Source organism: Achroia grisella, unplaced genomic scaffold (assembly GCF_030625045.1).
Source record: "Achroia grisella isolate CSIRO2021 unplaced genomic scaffold, CSIRO_AGI_Agris_v1 utg906, whole genome shotgun sequence".
NCBI lineage: Eukaryota > Metazoa > Arthropoda > Insecta > Lepidoptera > Pyralidae > Achroia > Achroia grisella.
Genome location: NW_026713064.1, coordinates 2,823,688 through 2,849,929, shown reverse-complemented (window position 1 = coordinate 2,849,929; position 26,242 = coordinate 2,823,688). Strand labels below are relative to the sequence as shown.

The window sequence follows — 26,242 nt, the reverse complement described above, 5'->3', positions numbered from 1 at the left end:
GTTTAATTTGGAACACGTATTTTAGGACCCTAGTATAATTAGAACACGATGGTTTAAGGAATTTATTTTAAGAATATGTTAAACCTAAATATACCATTTTCTGACTCTAGAAACATTCTTTTGATTTAGGTATTTAGTGAATTATTTATAAAATTAAATCAATTGTCATATTAAGAAATAACTAATTGGTTTTGCCTCTATTCAAAATTAAAAAATATTTATTACAATGATAACATTTCTACTCTTTAAATGAAATCGTACAATATATGGTATTCTTACTCGTTTAAACGAATTAGAAATACGATCTCGTACATCAAATTAGATATTAAATCCATCCTTCGTATCTACTCTTTACTGTCCTAATCCTTTAAGTCGACCACCTTTCATCGCACATGCAAAAATATACAGTAAAAGAGATGTTTTAACCAGAGCAATTTTCAGGACGTTATTCAGAAGTCGCTTTTTTATATGTTGATAGCGTACTTATACCTAATGGATATCTCTGAAATTGGGAAAATACCATTTTAGTCGCGATTTCTGATTTAAAATATTTGTATTCAATGAGATTGTTTTTCGATAAGTTCAATTCTATACTTTATACAGAGTGACAAATCCATTCTTAGTAATCTACAAGTTTCTGGTTTTTCCGAGCACTATCTTTGGTCATTACTAGCGAATTCCTTCATAGTACTTGTGAATCCTACAAGTACACATTAACAATATGAATATAATGTTTATCAAATGTTTACCGTCCAATTTTCGAATTAATGAACTCACCAAAATGTAACCTGCCTTGCCTTTATTTCATATTTGGGGTCGGCACAGACATCACATTTGAGCTTACTCTGCTTTTATGAATATCATGTTTTATTGTACATACTCTATCCATCTTTTTTTTCGGTCCTCTTCTCCCTTTACATCCACCTACTTTCATATTTATAACTGTGTATTATTATTATAATAAACGTATAATTAATTATCACACAGCACGTGTAATAAAGGAAAGACGAAATTGAAAAGCGTTGGAATTAATAAATTATATACATTTTAAGTGCGTTTATTTAGGCTTCATGGTATATTCTTATTCTTACTATATATTAATATAAAAGCTGATCTATTTAAAATAAACCGGCGATTAAACACGATAATAAACAAAAATCTATAAATTCTCCCAAACGTTCAAAATATCATAGTATTAAAAATGTTTTATTATGCGGCTCGCTACTACAATGGAGGTGTTTCTATTGGTATAATCGTGGACAAACTGATGAAAGAAGAAATCGTTCTTTGTACCGCGTACGACCGTAAATAAACAAACAAGGCCACCTGTTCCGGAATAAAATAGAATATTTAACAGGGCACAATCGATACCGCGGGATCCGTATTGAGTAACAACGCTGGTAGCAGACGACTGCTTATTCTTCTATAAAAAAAAAACAGTACTAATATTATAACAGATACACCACTGCTTGTCATCTTTTCACAGAATTGTACCAAGTGGATGGACATAGGCTACTTTTATCTAAAAAAAAGCAGATAAAGTCGCAGGTAACAGCTAGCTAGCTTGGATTACGTCATCGTCTAATAAATTCAAATCTGTAGCTTTAGAACAATTTTTAATGGTGTAAACAATGAAAATTATAATAAATTTATAATAAAAATTAAAATAACCAAGTGTTATAGGTTAAAAATTTTAATTATTTTATTTTTTATATTTATTTCTTTGTAATGGGTAAACTCAAAACATTTAGAAATAATTATAATCACGGAATTCTGTTATAACTTTTAAATAAAATTGAAGGAACTTACGAATTTTGGCAAAGTTCATCAAAAAGACATATGTATTGGTTACACGAGAGGGTCTCACAATAGGGGGATGGGCAGGGTTGCCTACTGTTCGAGTATCATCATATAAGAGCGAGGTTTTTGTTTTTTGGTACTAGGACATTTCAACAATGAAAAGTTTGTACGAGATATTGACCCATGTTGTACGAGGTTAAGGAGCTGAATTTAACCAATATACGGTCTTTATCAGACTTTTTATTCTTATTACAAGTTTAAAGAGATTTTGGTAACCCTGAGCACGGGGCTGCTATCGATTTCATGCTTCGTAAGATTGAAGTGATGAGCCGCAAGTTTTTGTTGTTTCCACTTCCCGTATAATAATTTCTTTACATTCTTGGTCCATTGTTGGATACATTGAAATATTGCTACTTCTATTTAGTATACGTACGTGTATCTTATGAGCAACTTGGTTCTTCAAAAATTCTTGAGTAGATGAAATACATTTTTAGGAATGTTAGGTAACTACCTAACCATGTATTTCATAAACCAAAGGTAGACTTTTTTTATACTACGATGGTGGCAATCAGCAAAAAGTCATCTCCGTGGTAGTTTGTTTTGTATGCCGTGTTTCGGTTGTAATGTGCCGATTCAACAGTGAAATTACAGAATAAGAGACATGATATCTAAGTCCTCTGAAATGATAATGCTTAAGTGATGATACCGCACGGGTGTTATATGATAATGTGATGTCCATAATGCCAATATATAGGTCAGTGTTACCACTTATTACTGTGTAGCCATTCACCTATTTTGCCATTCTAATTACATAAAAAATGAGATTCAGAAATCTATAAAACAGTAGATTCGACATATTAATGAGATCTAAAAGTTATGTTTATTAGAAATTGATTAGTTTTTTTCTTCAATAAGGACCTGCTTCCAACGGCATTGCATCAGGAAATTTGTTGGAATTGAATAAAATGCTTTGTTGTCTTCAGATGACAAAAGGAAAAAATCGCAATAATCCGTCCATACTAATAATATTAATGCAAAAGTGTATCCGCCTGTCTGTTACATTTTCACAACTAAACTGCTAAAAGGATCTGAAGGTAAATTGTATAATGAGGACAGATATAGGTTATCCTTTATTTCAAAAAAATATAGAGGTTAGAAATAGTAGTTTACGAGTATAATAATATTTCCCTAACTTAAATAACATTGACTATTGAGAACAATATAAAAAAGAGTTATTAAGATTTTATACAAACATAATAAAAGAAAGAATTTGTGAAACAAAGTGAAATTCTTAGATCATAAATAAATTGCTTCTGTAATGCTCATTGGACAGAACGCCGTACATGATCGGTAATTGTAAAAAACATAAAATTCTTTAATCGACTCGTTGATCAATCTTTATAAAAACTACTATAATCTTGTCAATCTCACTACAGACATAACATGATATTTTCGAAGTGTTGTCTAGTTAAATGTCAGAAGATGGATTGAAAAGAAAGAAAGAAAAAAAGACTATTTTTATTTTAGGGAAAACATGCTACTAAAATAATAAATAAGTATTGATTGGGAGATTTCTTGGAAAACGTATAATGTATTTGTAACTAAATATATTCGACGAAGCTATTATGTATTTTTGCCTAACAATACAGCTAAGGATTTATACACGAAGGAGATCAGACAAAGGAAGTTATAAGTAAAATTACAATATCTGTAAATTGTGGAAAATTTAAAATAAAAACAGTATTAATAGTTTTTTATTGTCTTCTCATTAGAAAAAGAACGAGCCTTAGATTTCACATTCTTAAATTTATAGTATCCATTTTATTCGATATAATGGTAAATATTTATATAAGATAACGTGTTTAAATAACGTAATTAAATATGTTTTTATATTTTCGCTCATAAATTCAAGGAGCGATGACGGAAGTACCTCATGAAAGGTAGATAAGTATGTAGATGTGTTTATGTCAAAGAGATTATTTCGAAACTATGGGCATATTTAGCTGTATACTATGTAGAATGACATCAGTAAGTAAATTTTGTGTAACAAAAGGCTTAGGGCACAATTTTCTACTATCTTACCTTGGATTTGAGATGTTTGTTTATACAACGGGTAAAATATAATCCTATTATGGGCGATTCTGGAATATCATTCCCTATATTTATATCTAAACTACACATTTATTTATTTAAGTAGTTATTGAGGAACAAATTGAAATAATTCTATAAAACAATGAGGATCACATTTACCTTTTATAAAATCATGATCCACTTTATTGTTTCTTTTCTTTTTAATAATTAAAATGGCAAACAAATTAACGGCCCAGATTGTAAATGGTAACTGTTGGCTATACACTCTTGCGTTCCCATTACAGATATTACTCTTCTAAATCATGTAATAATGCCTCTGCCTATCTCAGCCTTCCATTGACTTACATAGCGAGCTGCTTGGCTGATATACGTGAGACTTAGGTAAACTGCTTTTTACAATGTCTCTCTGGTATAAAATGTTATGAAATACTTTCAGTAATCCGTATTATATGATACCTTAGAGGGTCGAACTTTTGTACATCATATTGTTTCATGGTTCATAACATTAGATGTCTAATCGGCAACTAACAAGAATTCCTAATTACCTATTTATGGCTACAAATCTAAATTACTCACTATATTATAACCTTGAACACAATACACATTTAGATAGATGTACGTATGTATGAAATCAAAAGCTCTATTATAAACGTAGGAGTTATACAATTAACTAAATAGTACTCTGTACTCTTTGCTGAAATACTCATTATACAGAGATACTGTATACGTTACATGAGTATTTGTTCAGTTAGCACGGAAATTAGTCTAAAGGGTATTCGATTGAAGTCAGTACCTGTTTAATATTTACATTGACTCGTAATTGAGTATGTTTTGGTATCTAAAACATAGTGTATGTACACTGTACGTTAGTTTAGAAGGGAAACAACAATTTGATTATCTGATTTGCTTCTGGGCGTCGGGAGTACATACGTTATACCAATGTAATTACTTTGTTTGACTATAAGGGGTGTAAAATAGTGCTTTATCTTAAAATTACACAGAATTAACAAGAGGTTGACTATAAAGTCTGTCTATCTATTTTAACCGCCGAACAGCTTGTTTTGCGAGCTGCGTTCTGATTGAAGGGCGATGGCAGTGAAAATATAGGGTAAGAGGTACAAAAATAAAAAAATCTTAGTCTTAGATAACACATGAGTCAAGAGGAATACGGGTGTCAAATGATAACCTGATGCTCATTACCTATTATAATTTCATAAAATTAGCTTATGTTAGAAATTTTATATTTTAAATATACGTTTTATATGTCACGTTAGCATAAATTAAGGAAGGATTTTTAGAATTATAAAAACTGTTTATGTCTCCGAATTAAATCCGTATACATTTTCAATATATAACTGAACATCTTCAGCTGACAGTTAAAACGGCCTTTGAGTCTACAGTTAGTTTTATTTAAAGATATTTCAGAAGTTAACTGTTTTCGATATAAGTCACACGTGCTTCGTAGACGTGGCATTGATTGACTGTCCTATAAATATTATCTAAAAGTGTACTCTTAGATATATTTATGGCGTGTACGCCAACTTATAAATATCATTAAACCGGATTACTACGCTTCCAAATCTATAGGTTCTAATAGGTTTGGAGAATGAGTTGCTTACAATGCTCGATCATCAACATTCACTTTTTGTATTTTATTGAATTTACATCGGCTATATATATCCTACCGCGCTTTATTTATTTTTTAATTAAGATCCGTTCATCAGTGGAAAAAAAGTCACTCGAGTGTGTAACATTAATTTGGTTAGATAGAAGTATCTAATCTTAATGTAAATAAAAATCTATACTTTACTTTATAAAGGGCAAATAAGAAATGATTTTGTAGTTTTATCACGTGATCAGAACGAGGTAAGTAACCTCGAGGCGCGTTGCCAAAATTATGGGTTAGCATCCCATATATCCATTGCATATGTTGAAAATATAGGTTCATTTGTATTAAATTTTTATTGTATATTTTTATTTTGTATAGTTTCTGTTATTAAAGTTTATCAACCTAAATCTTATCTTAAACACGAAAGTTTGTGAGTATGTATGTTTGTTACTCTTTAACGCAAAAACTACTGATTACGGAATATATACGGATTTTGATGAAACTTTACAGTACTATAGCTTATATATCAGAATAAAATATAGGCTATTAATTTCACGCGGTTGAAACCGCGGGCATAGCTAGTATGCAATAAACGGCTCTTATAAATGATGTGTATTCATCTGTTTCTATGGCATCGTAGCTTCTAAATGAATGGACCGATACATGATACAGTTTTTTCTATTCGAAAGCTGACATGACAGATATTATTCTTAGCTACAATTTATTATGGATTTTGATTCGGGGGACATAAATTTAAACTTATTATACCTAATGTTTTAAACAAGCGACTCTTATTTAACGTTATTTTTATAAAGCATAATAACACAACATGTAGGGTAACAGAATAATGCGTATTTATGTTCGGCGGTGCATCGCATGACGGTGTCGCATGTATCAGGTTGTTATGGTAACTGTTTTCTATGCAGCATGGAATAATGCAATGCCGGATGGGCGCGCGCGCGGGCTGATGACCTTTTGGATGCCATGATGGTTATGTCATTCTGGACTTCATATATTACATACAATAAACATATAAAAATGTTTTTACAAATTATTGTATGTATATGTATGAATGACAATTAAACATAATGAAATTGTAAAATGATTATTAGGAACTATTTAATATAAAATCGACTGAAGGAATACGATATGTTGTTAAATATAAGTCAAATATACCTACCTATATTACATCACACTGTAAACCTTAAAGAAAGCTGAGGTGAAAGGAGTGAAAGAAATTATAATGTATTATATTCTGATACGCCAACCAGATTGTTAATTTATTTATTAATAAAATAATAATTATCATTAATAATATACAGTAAATGTAGACTATATTTTTGTTTGGAATATTAATTAAAACTATATATCCGATTCCACGAGCACGGACGATATTCGTTCGAACATTGCTTAACTTACCTTTGAATTCTATAATAATGTATTACAATATGTCCAAAATTTCAGGCACATCTATTTATCATTTCAAAATCGGTTTACCGTATACCTTTAATTATTACATTTGTAATTACACTTACAGTTTTAGGAATAAAATAAAATTTAATTCTGAAAATTGTAACGTGTGGGATACTGTAAGCGCCATAGAGTACTCGTATTTTGTAATCCCAATAACGCTCTATGGTCGGCGGTTACCACTAAAAGGTAACTCGTTAACTTCAAGAGCAATACATTTTATTTAACCAGTAAAATATTTGTTTTCTATTTTGGTTTAATTACTTATGAAGTATATATGCGTAGGCAATAGATAGATACGTAGATAGTAGTAGATATTTAAAATAAGCAAACGCCTTGAGCAATGTGTGTTTGACATTTTCCAAAATCCACAATATTAAATTTACAAAATATTTCAATATACTTTTGAGGTTAGTCGTCTTTTCAGGTTTTTAAACCTATCTAGAAAATAACGGTACACAAGTATTTAAATTAGAGTATAAATGGGACTGTGAATAGTAAAATGGGGTATTATTCCAGAAATAGGGAATCGAATAAATATAGACAGAAAAAATACATAAAGCATTACCAATTCCTTTGGTGAATATTTTGTTCAATTAATATCTTTTACGTGGGTTTAATTTAGAGAGTTGAAACTATAAAGACTTCTGTAATGTTTCTTCATAAAAAAAAACGTTGTCGGTAAAAGGGCAAAAGAAAGAAAGGTAAAAACAAAATTATACAATAAAGCTGGGTCATGTTTGGAAGTAGGCAGTGAGGTTAACAAGGCCGACAGGATTCGATCCCGTGTCTATCTTTGTTTTTAGATTTACGTGAATGACGCGGGTCAAGTTATTGTAGAAATGGGCACACAAATATACAGTTTTAATGGAGAATATTTTTAACGATCCTTCGTCTAAGCCTAAGCTATCCTCTATATATTCGTATACGAGGGATATATGGGTATTTGTAACCTACTTATAATATACAATACATTTTATTTTAATTATACAGAAATCATCTAATGTAACGTACCATATACATTATCACTAAACCATAGATCATGAGTTCCAGTTGATAAGGGTGAAAATTTTAACACTGATTGTAGGGTAGCGCATATGATACAATAAGAAATGCGGGTAAATATGTAAAAGGAAGTCTGAAAGTGGCCCGAACAGTAGGTAATGACCACGACCAGTGATAGGAAGAGCGATGAATATTTATTTTTTCTATTATAATTTATAAGTTAAGAGTAAACTTTGTATTATCTATGGCTGGCTTATTTGTACATTAAAGAAAATTATTGCCGATCATTTCTGGCTAATATATGCAAAGTAAATAATTAATTCACTTTAAATGATTATGGTTTGATGACCATGTTTATTATATTAATAATGATTTCATTAGGATACAATAGGAATATTGTGAAGTAATTTTTAAGTATGCACTTAAGCTTTAAATATCGATAGATATAATTACGCATAACTTCATTTGGAAAGAATAAAAGCAGTTTCTTAACATTTCTATTAGGATCAACCTATGTTCCGACTTACGATAAATTTGACTTATCATAAGTGTCTGTAATTGTAAGATATAAATATTTTGATATATTAGGTATTTACTAATTATTGTTTAAAATGAAAATGTTTTTATAACGTTTTCAGCAGCAACTACTTAACCTTTCACATAAAAAGTCGAAATAATTTACGTTTATCATAACTACCAACTATTGTACGACAGCATCTCATTCCAGTAATTCATTTTTATTTGTATATCTTCTGTGAATGCATGTTTAGTAATCTATTTATTCACTATTAAAATGATAGGTTAATATAATATATAATATTACATGTAAGTATCTATATCATTTTTTTATGCTACTAATAATGACATATAACTTTTACATATAATTGATGTAACAAATATGTATGTAAAAATAAATTTTAGCATAACTAATATGAAATAAGTAAAATAAAGTAGACAGTACGTGCCAAATAACGATAATAATATGATTAACCGAATGTACAGCCGCACAGGGTACGGGCAGCTTATCGAGGGAACTTTTATAAATTACATCCCTTAGATTGACTGATCTTCATTCAAAATCAAGCCCGGGGCGAATGCCATTTCCCTTCCGATATATGAAATAGGCCGCCTCTCTATACGCGAATTTTATTAGGGTTGAGAATCAATAGGGACCTAACATATTTGGACCCCTTTTTCAATGTTTACGATGCCAATAAATTTAACTACATCACTAATACGATTGAAAAATGACAGATAGTGGCATTAGAATATTTTAAAATATAACACAACAGCTATTATAAAATGATAATAAATTATTATATATGTATATACTTGCATATCAATTTGTACCTTTCAACTAAACACCATCCGGTTAAACAATTTCAAAATAAAGTAAATTTCACACGAACAAAATCAGATCACACTCAATTACCTTGAATGCACTACAGCGCAATGTTCCGATAACTGAACGCACTTCACTAATAGTTAACCTCAAAACTTCACTGACTCACTAATGTCGGCGTTTGGTCCAAGACGCGATAACGTTTCATCGTCCGGTTACGGCAAAGCGTTGGGGCAGACTGCAGGCAGAGGAATCAACGCTTGACTTCCCCCCCTCCCTCCACCCTTGCATCTAGAGGGACACCATAAGATCAGCTGAGTGGCTTATCTAAAGTCCCCTATAGACAAAGTGGTTTATCGGTCGATACAGCGGCAGACATTTGCGGTAAAATGACGAACTGATATTTAGATACCATTTTATATACTAGTATTTCTTTTTATATACGACATTTTATAAGTAAAGGTTAGGTCTTTAACTATAAATATAACTTGGGAGTTTTAATGTCAGATTTATACAGTTACATAATTTATAAATTTAAAAATTAACATTATACATTTGTTATATATTTATAATTTCTATGTGTATTAGTGACTGATGATTATTCCATTATTTATAGTATGAGTTGTTTAGACTTATTTTAAATCATACACCTTCCAATGAATCACAGGACGGTACCTATATGAAGCAACCTTTTTATCTTATCGTTAGATATTTTAAGGTATACAAAGTTTACCGAATCTACAAAAGTTGACAGCTTTGTGAACGATACCACGAACCTTATTTTATTAAATATATTTTTTTAGTTTATCTTATTTTTTGGTGATCGCTTACAGAAAATGGTAATAGTTCCATATGAAGTGTCAACATTTATTAACAGAAAATATGTATCTGCTAAGCCGTTAATGCACCTTGACGAATTGGACACAAATTTTAAGCACCACACAAGCATTGTGATTTCGTTAGCAGTACATACTCATAAGCTACTACTAATACTTCTTACTAAGTATTCAAGTATTTGCTTACACCTACGCATTTGTTGCAAATTGTACTCATTGCTGTAAATAATGTTATTCTTCTACAAATTTAATCAATCAACTTTTTCTGTTTCACTTTCGTCATATATATGTATTGGTGGTAGATAATTTTCCTATTAGACGTTTTCCCCTATTTCGCAATAAGGAAATCACCCTGATGAGTACATATCCCAGTCTGAAGTACTCTTAATACTACACGTGGGGTTTTGAGAGCTTTAAGCATTAGGCTAACATGCAGACGTGAGTTGGCTTTAGGGCTCTTTTAGGCGAGCACTCATCAATTAGATTGATATTTATATATATTTCAACTATTTTTATTATAATATATTTATAGCCGTTTATTTTATACTAATACTCGATTTGCAATGCATTGCAAAAAAAGTTAAAACAAATGTTTAGAAACTTCAATTTACTCAGGCACCATGCTACCAAAATGTACCAGGTATTCTACTTATAATATATATTTAGGTTAAAAGGATAAAAATATATTTTGAAAGTTACTAATCGTTAATGTACATCAATTCTACTGTTTCCACGTGATCATATTTGCTTGTACATACATGTTGAATATTGGCCTTTTTCAATGATATATATCCAATGCAAGCCTCCGTTTTTCGTGGCCAGACAGCGCAGCTGCATGGCTGGTGGAACTATATTACTGGTACAACATTATTGCTTTTGTTTCATTGGAAAATTTCTGCCGTTAAGTTACTATTGTTGAGCTGGCGAGTTAATGGTAGTGGAGTTTTAACAATTTTATTTGCAATGCTTAAACGTAACATCTCTAATATAAGGATTGGTAATTTTCTATATTCATATAACTATATTTTTTTTCGGACTACTCTAATGCTGTTGGCCGCAGCTGGCCTTTATAGCTTCATCGGACGTTAGGGGGCGAGTGCAGATGGCACTCCAAACCCGCGGAAGGACTTATGGAGCGGCTAAAGACCAACTCTTTCCTGACGGATACGATTTTAGTCTGATGGCACCACTAGGGGTTCGAACCTCGGCTCAGGCTGTCGTAATATCGATCTCCGTTTGAATTGGACGGGGGATCGATCGGAGGGGCGCCCGGGGGCGCCGCTGTGATATATAATATATTATACATTATTAATTGAAAAATTAGTAGCGATGTATTTATAGCATATATATGTAGATATAAAGGGCAAAGGACGTTAAGAATCGTAACTCGCCCGAAATATCGTAAACAAAAATAATATGAAATTCAAATATCTCCTGCTCATTTCGGAATCATGTCGAAAGTTCAACATTGCTTATTTTATAGGAGTTTACTCTTACATTTACCTCGTTTCGTTTTAAGTGGCCCGAGGCAAAGAAAACTCCATTAGGGTAACTTATACCTATTCAAATATAATACCATTAATTAGGACGATGTATTTCGTAAAAGTAATCTAGACGCTGTAGAAATACCGTATTGTGCCATATTATAATTAATAGGTTATAGTTCCGACGTAGATTTTGTGCAAAGTCATCTGTTTGATTACGTCTGATTGGTTTATTTCAACCAAGAAATTTGCTATGTAACCTGTGTTTTAGTTGAAGCATGATATGTGGTACTGAGATAGCAGTATTGGTAGACTATGAAGGCCCTTGACCCTCCGGAATGGCAATACATGAGAGATACCACTGGTATTGCATGACGATGATATATCCGTAGTGCAATCCATCTATAACTCAACGCATACGTTGAATTTCACTTAGATATTAGGAAGGCCATTGTTGTTCCAGATATGTACATAAAATAATGTAGTGTTTGGTTAGTGGATTTATTATTATTTTTTAATTAGGGCTCAATTATAGTTTCTCAATCAGTTGCCTGGCCGTCACAAGTTACTAATGGATTCAAAATCCATACTAATATTATAAATGAAGATTTGTCTGTCCGTTATTTGGTCACTACTAAACGGCTCGATGGATCTTAATAAAATGTTACGTAATGATAGATTGTACCAGGAGGACGGACATAGGTAATTTTTGATAAATTAGTAGTGAAAATGTATAGACAGACAGACAATCAGATTTACATATATAATGGTTATTATCACATTCTTTGTAGATATTATATAAATTTGAAACCAAATTACGACAGTTGATTTTATCAGCTTCATTAAAATAAATGGTGATTATTCTATAATAACTGGGTACTGAAGTTTTCCGTGAAATCAAATCTGTGAAAGCAATTTGCACCATTCATTAACGACAAGAAATACCATTTTTACCTTATTACGTTTGTATGGAAGATAAATCCGTAATGACACATTTTTTATGCAATGGTCCAAGTCCAGTTCCTCTGTGTGTCAGTGATTGATGACATTCCCAAAACGTCGACCCAAAAGTGTGCTCGGAGCGTGGTCGTTAGACAAAAATAAGAAAAAACAAATCCCTGCAACATATTGTTAAGGAGCTCATTATAGAAAAGTCCTTTATGTTATTCTCAAACACTTGTACCTACAAAGCTTTGAAGAAACCGTTCTAAACTTTAAATTGAACAATCTCGTAGCTTATATCGCTTCCTTTAACAGATAGACAATCCATTTAAATAAACTTATGTTACGTTATCATATATACAAGTAATAACAAAATGTATGTAATATTTATATTTATTGAACTTGGAACCTCAGACTGACAAAAACAGTGTAGATCCACCAGCAGTTAGACAACGAGACGCGCCTAAGTGAGTAAGGAACTCATTGGATGAAGAGAATGATGTGGGCAATTTTTATCACTAGTGATTGATAAAATGATCCAGCCCACTATTACCAATCTAGCTTTGTTACTTCTAAAAATAATAGTCACAATTGCATGATCTCGATGCGACTGTGTGTGCGCAATAATTGTGTTCATACTAAATTTGAAACATTGCGCCAATTAAAACAATTAGATACATTACACTTGTCCAGTATTGCGGCAAATATATTTACGTTTATAATACAGGACCGGCAAAGTTAACTCTAACGTATTTCTTAGTATGTATTGTAATGCTACAAATAAATAACAATATACAAAGTAAAATGCGAATATTCGGTTAGTGTTTTCAAAATAACAAGAAGAAACATTTATTTTCCAATAGAGAATTGAAGAATTGTATAATAATAAAATTTATTAAACGAACATAAATATTGGTAATACACGTACATTCATACGTATTTCTTATATAAACTAGGAAAGTACGTGTCAAAACAGTTTAATGAAGTAATTTTACCGTCATGATATACAACACTGAATAATATTAATTATAACATTTCACTTTTCGTTTTGGTTTATAATTGTACTTTCTATACATTTCATTATCTTTACCATGAAAGTGTAAATCTTCTAAACACAAATTCCAAGAATGACATAATGTAACAGATTTTTTCTACGTTGTTTTTTACGAATTACCGTATAATTTCACTTGCTCATGACTTTTAGATTTTTAATCTCATTTGTATGTAAACAACAAATATAAATCATACGACTGTACCTTACATCTAATACGGGATATTTAACATGATAATATTTATGAGCTGCCTTCCACGCCGTTACAAGTCTTTTGGTCAAAGGTTGACTGAAGACAGCAGTGGATAAAAACCATTATTACAAACAGATAAATCTTTTACTAGTTTTCTTAATCTTTTTTACGTACAGCATCACCACAGAAAACATACACAAAATGTCACACTTCGCCTATCGAAATATCGGCAGTTTATAAAAAATACCATCATGGTCCATATCTTTATCTAAGTTTAAAACAGTATAAATAACACGTTTTAGATTATAAGAAATCACACTAGGTACTAAATAGATGAATGTAATGTAAGCTTCAAATTAAAACCCATCTGAGCACTCATATCAAAGCGCGAGCGCTAATATACGACGCTCGGTGATTAAAGAAAATAACAAACGAGCCTCGTAGGCAGCTTTGAAGTGAAATTACATGGAGAGACGGCTTTTTCATTATCAACACTGAAATGTAAGTCAGGAAAAGCAACGGAAACAAGCTGATGTAATATGACTCGCATCTGATATTCTTACTACTCTGGAATGAACAGAAAAGAGGGTTCCGTAACCAAAGATATCGAATACAATAAATTTTAGTTATATTACTTTTTTGTTTAGAGTTTGTTTAATTATATTCATACCTATATACTTGGTGCTATATTTATACAAATCTGTAAATTAATACCAAGCGGAAATCGTGAAACGACACGCCTGCTTATTATGCAATTGTATAAAGATAAGAATTGTTTTTAATGAAATTGCATACAACAGACATATCATATGTCTCGGTTGCAAGTTACCTTTACGTACTTCAGATAGTAAAAGGCAATTGCTTATTGAGAATAGAGAAGACTAATTCTTTCTTTCTTCTACGTTAGTTACGTTTGGGTACTTATAAATCATAAACGTCTTGTATCCTAGGGTGAAATTAAACATTTTTATGAAATGAAAGCTGGTTTCTTAAGCTAATTTTAGATCGATGCAGAAATTTTGTCATAATATCAGCCAGGAAATATTTCGATAATAGTTCAGTTTAATACATAATCATAATGTTTTAGTTATGACATTTATATAGATAGGTAAAACTTATTACTCTGTTTAATTAAAAAAGTAATTTATTTTCTTGGCATTGCAAAACTCTTTAAAATTACGCTTGTAGATCATGTATATATTTGGATACCATTATATACAAAAAAAAATTGACAAAATTCAAGATAATACATGTATAAAAAAATATTGATGTTGTGCGTTTGAAATAAGTTGCAAAGGTGAAATAGAAGCCTTTTATGAAGGGGTTGACAGGTCGAGAATGTTGCGGTTGGTTCTAAAATTACATAGCTTTGTTTTCTTAACGCGTAATTCAATAGTGTTCGGTTGTTGCAGTCTCGACGCGGAATATGAGTCATAGATTTCGTTTTTGAATGGAATACTTAGGGTCCGATTAAAACTACTCTTACCATTATTAGATAGTTATTAATCTGTTCCATTATACAGTGAAATTACAGTATACGGAGTTATTACATTTTAGTACTCGGGATTGGTAACGCATAAGGTCATAACATCACATGATGACGAGAAGTCCATGGTGCTGTTAATGTTATATGGCTGACGTCAGATTATTTGTCATTATATTAAAAAAATACATTAGAGCCGATAAAATGGTAATAACTAACCATTACTTACTTAGTAAGTATCATGTAAACCTTGTATGTCCTAACCTCAACATACTAGTACGACAATATATTTATACATAACTAAATATCGGAAGTTTTATTAATTACCGATTAGGCGCGGTCATAAGAGATCACATAGGCGACTCTGAGCCCTTTTTTAGCAGTGATAATAATAATATGACCTACATATTTGATAAGTTTGTTTCAAATACAAGAAAGCAATAACCGGAAAATTATTGTATAATCGTTTCAAGCTTGGTTTACTCCTCCGTTTTGGAAAGCCTACCAGTTGTCACTATCTTATTGCTATTGGAATATTACCGTTTTCTGTAGCGACTAGAATATAACATTGTTTCTATTGAATGTACTTTACTAACTTCAAATGTATATTCTTTAGTATCTATTCGAATATTGCGAAGAAGTAGTTTGGATGTTCGGGATAATATCGTAGATACTACTGAACCTATTCTTTTTAGTGTAGCTTAGCCCATTTATTGAATAGGCTATACAATATTACTCTACGTCCAATAGGAGCGAAGCTGCCATAAAAATGTTGCAAATACAAGGAAAATGTGACGCAGAAGTGCGTGGTTCAACTAGTATATAATATTATCCGTGCACGCTGCATGAAATTTATAGCCTATGTATTACTTTGATGTATAAGCTATAAAACTGTAAAGTTTCATCAAAATCCGTTCAGTACTTTTCGCATCAAACATCCATCTATTCATTCATACTTATAAACTGTTGCGTTTTTAAAATACGCTAACCTGTAGTAGGCGGGGCGAAGGGGAATGTGAGTAATGTGGACTCACGACCCCATTGCTAGCAATGTACCATGTCAGGTTGACCTCCACGCGGTTCCCCCTGGAAACTATCATGATAAATTCCTGGTGAATTTGTCACGATGGGCTAACTGACTTGACTTCATGCTCATCTTATCCTCCACTGATACTCCGCTAGCGTAAACCGTTAGGGCAGGCGGACGCTTCCATTATCATCCATAAAAAAAACTGTAGTAGGCACGATTTGGTTGGGCAGGGAAGAGCAACACAAGCACAATCGGATTCACCCAGCTAGGCATATACATGTATGAGTGTCTGTATTAATGTATGAAGTTATAACGTTTTATATACATATATTTCATATTATAGGAGAATACTTTCAAACCAAATTCACTGAAAACGGTGGTATTCAATTCCCTTCAAAATAAATTCTGGTCATTATGTGTATTTTATATACATTATTTTTCTTTCTTCGTCCTTTAGTCCTTTACTAACATTGATGTTAGAAATGTATGTAACATAATATTCACCAAAAGAGTTCGTTTTCCTTCGTTTTAAATTCAAACAACGTCCTTGTGCCTTTTATGTTATATTTCAAATACAATGTATTCAAAAGCTTAAGCAAAGATAACAAGATCGCGAAAAATCTATATAATCTCAGGACAATTCACATAGCGCCATCTAGTCCCAAGGTAAGCTAACTAAAGCTTGTGTTACGGGTACTAGATAACTGATACAAATATATAGATATATTTTTTTTTTCGTAAATATATACATATTATACATAGAAAACACCCAGACCGATACAAACAATCATGCTCATGAATACAGCTATTTGTGCCGTGCGAGGAATCGAACACGCGACCATCGGACGTAAAATGGTGTGCTAGACCGCTAGACCACCGAGGTCGTCAAGTATATAATTGTATCTTAATTATTTAATATCTGACTTCCATATGGTACTTAGAAAAAAATATTCAGAATATTGTCCATATAAGCCGCTCATGGGAAATCTGTTAGGTCAGATTGTGCGTGTAATCCCATGAGAAGCAATTTACGTGAAATATGTATGTGATAAAGATGATGATTTGATGACCCACTTGATGATAAGTGGTAACCGCCGACTACATCCAAGAACAGTAGTAGGGACATTACGTTACCATGTAACTTCCATGATACGAAGCACCCACGACTCAGGTACTCACGCGAACTTATTACAAAGTCTACCTGGGCTAATAACAATAGCATCATTTTTTAATTTAATGCAGTTTAATTAGTAAAACAGAATAATTATTCTACGGCCGGGTTAAGTAATACACACATTAAAAAAAGGCCGAATTGCCTTAAGTCTATATGATTCCGCCGGAGTTGTGGTAGTATAACGCGAACCCATGACTTGTGGAAGGTTACCTGGAGGTACAATCTGTGGTTTTTTTAGGGTGGTAAGGATCCCACACTTCCCTCCCGCCTTCCTGGGCGGGTTATATAATCTTTTAAAGATTTTTCATTACGTAATAAAAAAGGTATGTGTCGTAGGCAAGCCCATTGGTTATTACACATCGGTTTCCATTAGATAATAATTTCATAACTATGTTAAACACTTTTCACAACTATAATATATAACTATATATATATATATATATATCAAATTAGTAGGTATTAGAGTGTTGTATGACGTTATTACTAATAATAGAAAAGTAAACTTTGAAGAAAAGGGTAAAACAGTACAATAGTTAAAATATATTTATTAGACGTTAGACTTTTTATGAATAAGGGAGTAAAAATATGAAAGGAAGTTTGAAATCGTAAAGTTAAAATAGATTTTAACCAATTCAATATTAGATACGGATAGTTCTGTAGACAAACAAGTTTTCTATAACTATGAATATCGATAACAACCTTAGTCGTATAATTAAATTGATCGTCTATTTACTTGTTACCAGTATAACTGAGAGGATTCGGAATATTCCTAGTTTGAAACAATAGAATCCAATTATTGGAATTATATTCAAGATGACAATGTCAGATTTGTTACAAAACCATTTATGAATTATTGTTACAATAGCAATAACTAACAGTAACATAAATGTATATAAATCATATGAAACATATATCTAAATATAAAAAAAATGCATTTCATCCTTTTAATATTATAAAATAAGGTTGATTTATGTTAATAATTGAATTACATATCGAATTAATTACTGCAATTACAGTAAAAAATTTTTTCGTGAGATAAATCAATACACGTGCGGCGACCAAATACGAGGTACATTACAAAATATAAACACGCGGCCTTCCTAAATAACGTCGACTATTCCTCAACACATTTAAACTTGGTAACGTTCCTACAGAACGTAACTTTTAGGAAGGAAATTATTTGTTAGGTACATTTTCATGTAAAACTATGTTTTAGAAACTTGGGACAGCACTGTTAGTGTAGCAAATGTTATAGTCGTACGTCTAAGGAATAAACATTAAACACAACGTTAAAGTTTCAAAATTTTTAGCAGATCGTTACAGTTTAGATGAGTAATAATGAAAAAAAAAACCAACTTAAAGCTTTGTAAGATATTATAGTATCTATTATATAAATTGCACAAGAAAGGTACGTAAAAAGAATCACAGACATTAGAAGCCATAAATCCTTCACAAACAATTGTGGACGGAGCACATTGTCTCCTAACAAAAGATACACGGGTTCCAAGCTACGAAACGACCCTACTACCTTCCCTTAGCCCTAAACTGATGAATACACGGATGAAACTCCTTGCTAACCAAAGTTGCAACATGTTAACACAACTAACTAGGTTATTACAGTAATTATTACAAATTAATTTCGAAGTGAAAATTGAATCCTATAAAAGGTATTAATAAATCTTTAAAAAGCGATGATGCATCTTCGCGTGATGCATACTGGCAACAGGTCAACGTCTTTAGCCAGAAATAGATGGTAGCCGCCCCTGGCCCATGTCTTTCGTCGACTACGCTTAGCAATTCGTTCCGACATCTCATTAATGTGTCAACGAGGTTATCGATGTACAATATCCTATGGTCTCCCAACGAGCTACTGTTTATGTTTAATATTTTTGTTATATTTGTACCTTAAGTTTCTACTTAAAGGTAATTTTCTAAATAAAAACCTAAGATTAGGTTCATCGACCGCGGGATGACGACCTATTTTTACAAAATAAATAGGCACTAATAATCGGTTCGTCAACCCGATGTTCAGTTCACATTCCTTTCAGAGTCATAACCTTCATTTATGTCATAGAATTTGACGAATAGAATTTTATAATTATTTAATGAAATATTTATGTATGTATTAATAAAAATATTACAGTATTAAATTATAATATAAGAAAATAATTATACAATATTGAAAGTGCACCTAATGTATACTATCACAATGTAAGATGCATTCGCAAACATTTAATTGTCAACCATAAATGCCTAATTATTATTAATTAATATACTTATTTCCTTCTACATTGTAATAATGTAGTAGTAGGTAATTCAGGAGAATCATAACACATTTAATTTCCATGATTTAGTATGAATTTATTTCGGAAAATTCAAGACGAAATTAATAATCGATCAGGAGAGGATCTGAAGTTCCAACTGAGGGCAGTATCTATTAGTAGATTAAACGCTTCTGTGACCGACCGATTTCCCGAGAGGCTGAATGAGCCAAGGCACCCGCTGCTTGAATAGTGGTTAGAGGCTAATTCCGCTAAACGAAGCAGAGCGAATCTGCCAAATTTAAATGTTAATGAATGCTTGTCTTGGAAGACTTAGCAAAATTAAGAACTCGGAGCACTTTCCATTTTTAATAGCGTGCGTTACAAATGAAAGTGTACGCTTTTAATTCAAGAATAGGTAAATTAGCTGTTGCTAAATAATAGACTTCCACACTCTAATTCTCGTTATCTTCTTTGTTCTGACTTACGAATGCGTACTGAATACGGAAAGACATTCTAAGAAAATGTCTAAAAGGCCTGGGCTAGTTAGGTATTACTTAATAAACTACTAAGTTCGTCCTTCAAATTATAGTCCACCGTGCCCTAATTACGATACCGCAATGTAAACTGTGTAATAAATTAGCCTTATCTAGACAATGTCTATATAGGGACGATTCATCACTGTCACCACATGGAACGTCTGGCACGCATTAGTGAAAGTGAACAAATTCGATGCGAAATCATTTTAAACTAATTCATCACGTATCTAAACTGCCATAGCAAGAATTTATCATCACTGTATTGTTTTCAAATGGAGTTCGCAGAAATATATGAGAATAAACGTATTTTTATTATTATTTATATATTTTGGATCTGGATATGAAGTAATTTACAAAATAAAGAATATGGATAACAAAGATTAGTATTGTACAAAGATTGTATATTTGTATATACGCAGTTACTTGGAAAGGTGAAACCATTTTGCTACCATTGAGTCACTTTAGAAATCACTTGGTATATACTGCTATACAAGTTGACCTATTTATTAACGTCATATTAAAATCTTACTTCGTAGATACGGTATTTGAAGCGCATTATTATAAAATAATAGCAATGCGTTGTTTAAATCAACAGGCTAACATATAACAAGCAGAGATTATCTCAATAACAAAGGAATGACGGCAGAAAGCACAAACGTCTAACAAAACAAACACAATTGACTGTTTAGACAAGAGAATGACATGATTTCCTCAGAGACAACAATTTCATTTTTCCTACAAAATTTCGTGAAGATGAAATATTGAAGGCACATCGGCACATTTACTTAAGAAACTTGGATGTTTTCGAAATTAATGTCACTAGTTTTAGTGTGTTCTTGACTTGTCGATAAATCAAAGTTTCACTTTATATTTTATCGTCATAGTTCGATATGTATATCACAACTTTATTGTCTTTTGTGGGCCGTTTCCATTTCGTTTGAGTAGAACAAGAAAAAACTAATACATACCTGTTCTATTTTAATATGACAGAAATAAAATATCTCCATCTTTAATAACTTATCCTTCAAAAGTGTCTATTGTACAGCTTTTGTGTACTTGAATATATATAGTACGGACGACGACGTACCCAAAGCCAACGTAAAGCCTTACGCAGTGTTATTTTTTTATTTTCATCAATATAACAAAACAATACGGCCCAATATATTACCGGTCTCAACTTTCCAAATTGAATTCTTCCTTTTGTAGCGCCAGCTTCGCATTCGTTAGGTGCAATGTGTGGGAAATTATCACGTGACTTCAAAGTTAAACTTGTGATTGTACAGTAGTGTTGAAGCCACGTACGGTAGCCAGCTACGCCGTCATAACCGGCTATTGTATGCAAATGGTGCCGGGACATTTTTCACTCGAGTTCCCGGATTAGTATTCGCCGTTTCCCGTTCGCCTAACGTTTGTTCTTTTATTTGGTTTGCTTAGTTTCAAATTTTTGCAAGGCACGTACTCTAACTATGTACCAAAGTGCGGAACTTAGCAGCTTTTATGGAGACTAAAAGTAATTTATTCCAAATAAGTAAGTAGTTCTTCTTAGAAAATAAAAGACTAATGAATATAAATTAAAAAAATAGATTACATCATCAGTTTTTAATTTTATGACCCATTTAAACAAAAATACAAGTTCACGAGGTCATAAATTAAATTATCATCCAAACACGTTTATTCTGCTATCAATTTCAGAATAATTACAAGTTTCAATAATATCATATAGTTTACATATACAGTTTAGATTCATAGTGACCACAGAATAAACAATAACTAATTATAGGTGCTAATAATCCGTTGATATTATTATACTTCATAGAAATTTACGATGTTAGATTATTAAGTGTTAGGTATACCTTATTTAACTTCATCAAATGGCCCGCATAACTAGTACCTAGTAGGAAAATAATTTTACGATAAACACTTATGAAATAAGTTACCTTCCGTGTAATTTATCACTCGTCGTTTTTAGGACAAACTTTGTTAATCCTATTTGCAACGGTAAAGGGTAGAATAACTTTTACCCATTTCACCAATCAACTTGTCTAATATTGTTTGCAAGATTACGTTGATTACGTTCACTAAGCTACTAACAGACACGACAAGTTCTAATCAATAAGCTGTATAAATGCGTAACAGGGACTACTCTACCTTTAAAATCCGACTACAGTTATTTTCTTACATTGATTTATTTTATATTCATTCGATAGCTGAAATTCGGCATCCATTTGCTGAGTGTTCTTCGTAACATTTTATGGGTTTGCTAAATTGTCACATCATGACATCATCGTATTTGAGAGAACCAATGGCTGTACTGAACCAAGCCTGTATCGATCGGTGCCTATTAGATTGGAAACAGTGTATGTGGACTTTCTTTTGTTGTTGTTTTAATGTTGTTACTTATTATTGTAATTTAACTTTAGATTACAAATAAAATTCTAAAAATAATACTCATATTATACATTAACGTTGATTGTTAGACTTATAGGTAAAAACAATTTACGAAAATATCTTAAAATGTGAATTATGTAGGAGACTAAGTACAAAAATCAAGTATCAAGTTGCAGTGCTTATTGTAATCGAATACTTAACATTGCGATAGTATACTAAAAATCTGGTTAGCAACCCAAAACATTGAAGACATGAGTTTGCAATTTCCTTGAACTAACATCAAAATAAAAAACCCTGCATTTTATACGCTACGAAGACCGTCAAATGAACACGAGCAAAACTTACACTTTCAACGATAACTGGGTCAAGAGGTTGCAGTTTAAAGGATAACCAGTGCTAATTCTACAGTATGGTTAAACTAATTAGTATACCCGTAACATGCGCGTTTACGTAACGTAACGTTATGTCAATGACCTGCGGTCAGTTACTTGTGATCATTGATTAAGTGATAGTCTGGTGATATTATATTATTGTGTGTTTCGTTCACGCGTTTGATGTCGATGGCTCTTTAATTGACTTAATTGATACCCGTCGTACACTAAGCTTGAGCATGCCTGCATTTAGCAGAGACATGGTCGAGTTGTCGCGAGATTGCTATATTTTTTACTGTGACTAAAATATAGATTATTTCTTGGAAATTATTATCTCAGTTTTATATGACGATTTGTGATTTTACGTCTGAGTATATTGATAACATAAAAATTTTAGATATATAGATTGTAGTTTTTCTTTTATATATACATATGCAGATTTAGAAAACTTTAACGAGGATATAAAAATTATTAGACTAGTCTTTAAATAAAAAATCTAAAACAAGAACAGTAATATCGACAACACACACAGGCTATCGTTACTGAGGACCAAGATGTCATAAGCGTTGTATGTACCTATAATTTCGCAGCTATATATCACCTTTAAGACCGGAATCTATGTTCCGCCATAGCTTACAAACCAAGTTTTTTGACGGCAGAATATGCTATTAGAATTCCGAATGAAAGAACAAACGGTGTGATATGATAGTTATTAATAGAATTCTTTTCAAGAGTTGTATTTACGTGTACATTAAACGCAAGGAATATCTGTTTAATGGTATAAAATTAGTATGAAGTATTTTGAGGCTATTATCTTTTGATATACAATGTATCGTAGAGTAAGATGAAATGAACATCAGCACTTTCCAAAGCCCGGTGTGTAAATTCTTGCGCGTGAATGCGCAGGCGCATCAAAGAGACCAAAATAAACTGTGATTCACAAGCAGTTAGCATTGAAAAAGTAATGAAAATAAATTCACACGTTCTGTAATCAAAGGATGTATTGTTATACTCAAAATAGACGATTGCTTTTGATTGTTCGATTAAGTCATCGGAGACGACGGGAAGTCATAGAGATCATTTGCATATAAAGTTGTTTAATGTTATGGATATAAATTTCCTTCTTATGTAATGTTGGCAAACAATACGATATGTACGATGTACGTCTAATGGTAAGCTGCTATGAATACTTGGAACTAGAGGCAAAGGCGGGTAATGACCCGTTATCGACTCTTGTCATGAAGATCTTATGTCACAGTACACAGTACTTTTACTCTCCTATCTATTTCTCTAAAAACAAACAATGGACAAAAATAAAGGTTTCATATGATATGGAATATATTTTTCAGCATGTCTTAGCATTATTGCTTGTTATAGATGAAATAATGATATTACTTGTAAGACTATGTCAGACTTCTTTGTCAGACTATGAAATATGTAATGACTATGTAATAAGTAAATAGTTTGAAAGACACTTTCAAGATATATTTAGTCTGATTTGTCATTACATAAGCAATATCAACTTCAGAATTCAGAGTCACTTTAAAATACTAAATAATACAAAGAATCTCTCTCGGTACACATAAAAAGAGTTAACTACTAGAACTTGATTCCGTATTAGGTATAGGCGGTACCAGACCTGTCTGTGTACCTTAAATGGTAAGGCCCCTAATGAGCAAAAAAGACCTAGACCCTTGAAATAAATAAAAACAGATTATGCCACTCCATCCATCCTCATCCATCCCTTTCTTACCCAAGATACCTACTTGCAAAAGAAAATATAATAGTACAAATATAATTAAATATTGAATTTATTATCTTACATATATTGTAATTTATGTTAAATATTGGGTAAAGTCGCCTCTTGGTACCCGTGGTATATATGTATAACACAGTATTTGAATAAATTTGTTTGTATACCGATTCAATTGAACCAAGACCTACGTTAAATACAATAAGTAATTATCAATATTAAGTTCACAGACAACAGTTTAATAAAAAAAATAATCTATACATAGGTCTAAATGATTTCTAACAATACATTATTACTTACTAGTGATCGCCCAATGGTCGAAGTACGACCATAAATAATTAAAATTATAAGTTTGTATTTATTATGGTCATGTTTGACATTCTGTAAAACTAGATAAATAATATTAATAAATTCTCAACTTGACCGCAGCCTTTAACAATAAACAAAAGAATACCTATATATAAGAGTGCGTTGTTTTTATTGATTTAATGTATTTTACATGCGTAATTAATAATATATTATTATAGCATTCTGCACTCCAACTAAACTATGTGTGCGAATTCTTATTCTTCTCCGTCCGCGTAGGTTTAAAAAAAGTAAAATAGGGTAGAAAGTTTTTGCTTCACGTATTAATATATAGTTAGTTCAAGCTGTCCATAGTTTGGGTCAGAATGATGACATGTCAAAATGGTATGGAAGTATTTTCTTATCATGTCACTATGCCAATTCGTTTTCTACAACGGCCTTGTCTGTCAAAATTGATCGGGCGCGAAATTGCGGTGCGTATTGTACAAATACGTTCTTCGGCTGAAAACGTCTTGAAAATCCATCACATATGGACTCAATAAAAGCGCTTCTCCAATGCTGATATGATCTACATATAAACATAGCTGTATAAAACAGACCGTCTTCACGATATTGAAATAACAAATGTAGGAGCGTACTTCAAATGTTGCAGAAACGAGATTATACTTAATTTAATATAAGGTTATAAGTTGTGTAATAAAAGAAATACAATTTGGTGCAGCATCAAATTCATTGCAGCAACAAATTTATGCATGAGACATGGATCCGAATTAGACATTAATTAAAAATGTAATAAGGTATACTCCTTTGCAAAGCATATGCAATAATTTTATATATCATTGATATCTGTTTCAGGTTTAGTTAAGTTTAAATTTGGTGTTTCTTCGTAACTTCAGTAACAATGGTACTCGTACCGTTGCTACGTATAATGTGTATTAAGTATAAAGCTGAAGGAAGCTGGAAGGCTGACATAGGAATGTATATAATAATATATGTTTCTAATAAAGCAATGTAACCCATGGAGTTTAGGCTAATAATAATATATGAGCTGCCTTTATGATACTTGCATAAATATAACTATAACATATTTATATTGTAACTAAATTCTTCCGAT

The 26,242-nt window shown here is 31.8% G+C and overlaps 1 protein-coding gene across 5 annotated transcripts in view; it reads right to left on the bottom strand.

The window, feature by feature from the left end:
* The window catches only part of LOC131853858 (dystroglycan 1), a 121,764-nt gene that overhangs the window by 61,970 nt on the left and 33,552 nt on the right, over nt 1-26,242 (bottom strand). For 3 of the 5 annotated variants that reach the window (XM_059204922.1, XM_059204926.1, XM_059204925.1), the window contains exon 1: nt 9,408-9,543. The exons of 1 other annotated variant lie outside the window; for it this stretch is intronic. The gene's annotated coding sequence lies outside the window, so the exon portion shown is untranslated. Of the gene's footprint in view, nt 1-9,325; nt 9,544-26,242 lie in introns of those variants that run through there. One more of the 5 variants, XM_059204923.1, reaches the window with a different exon arrangement.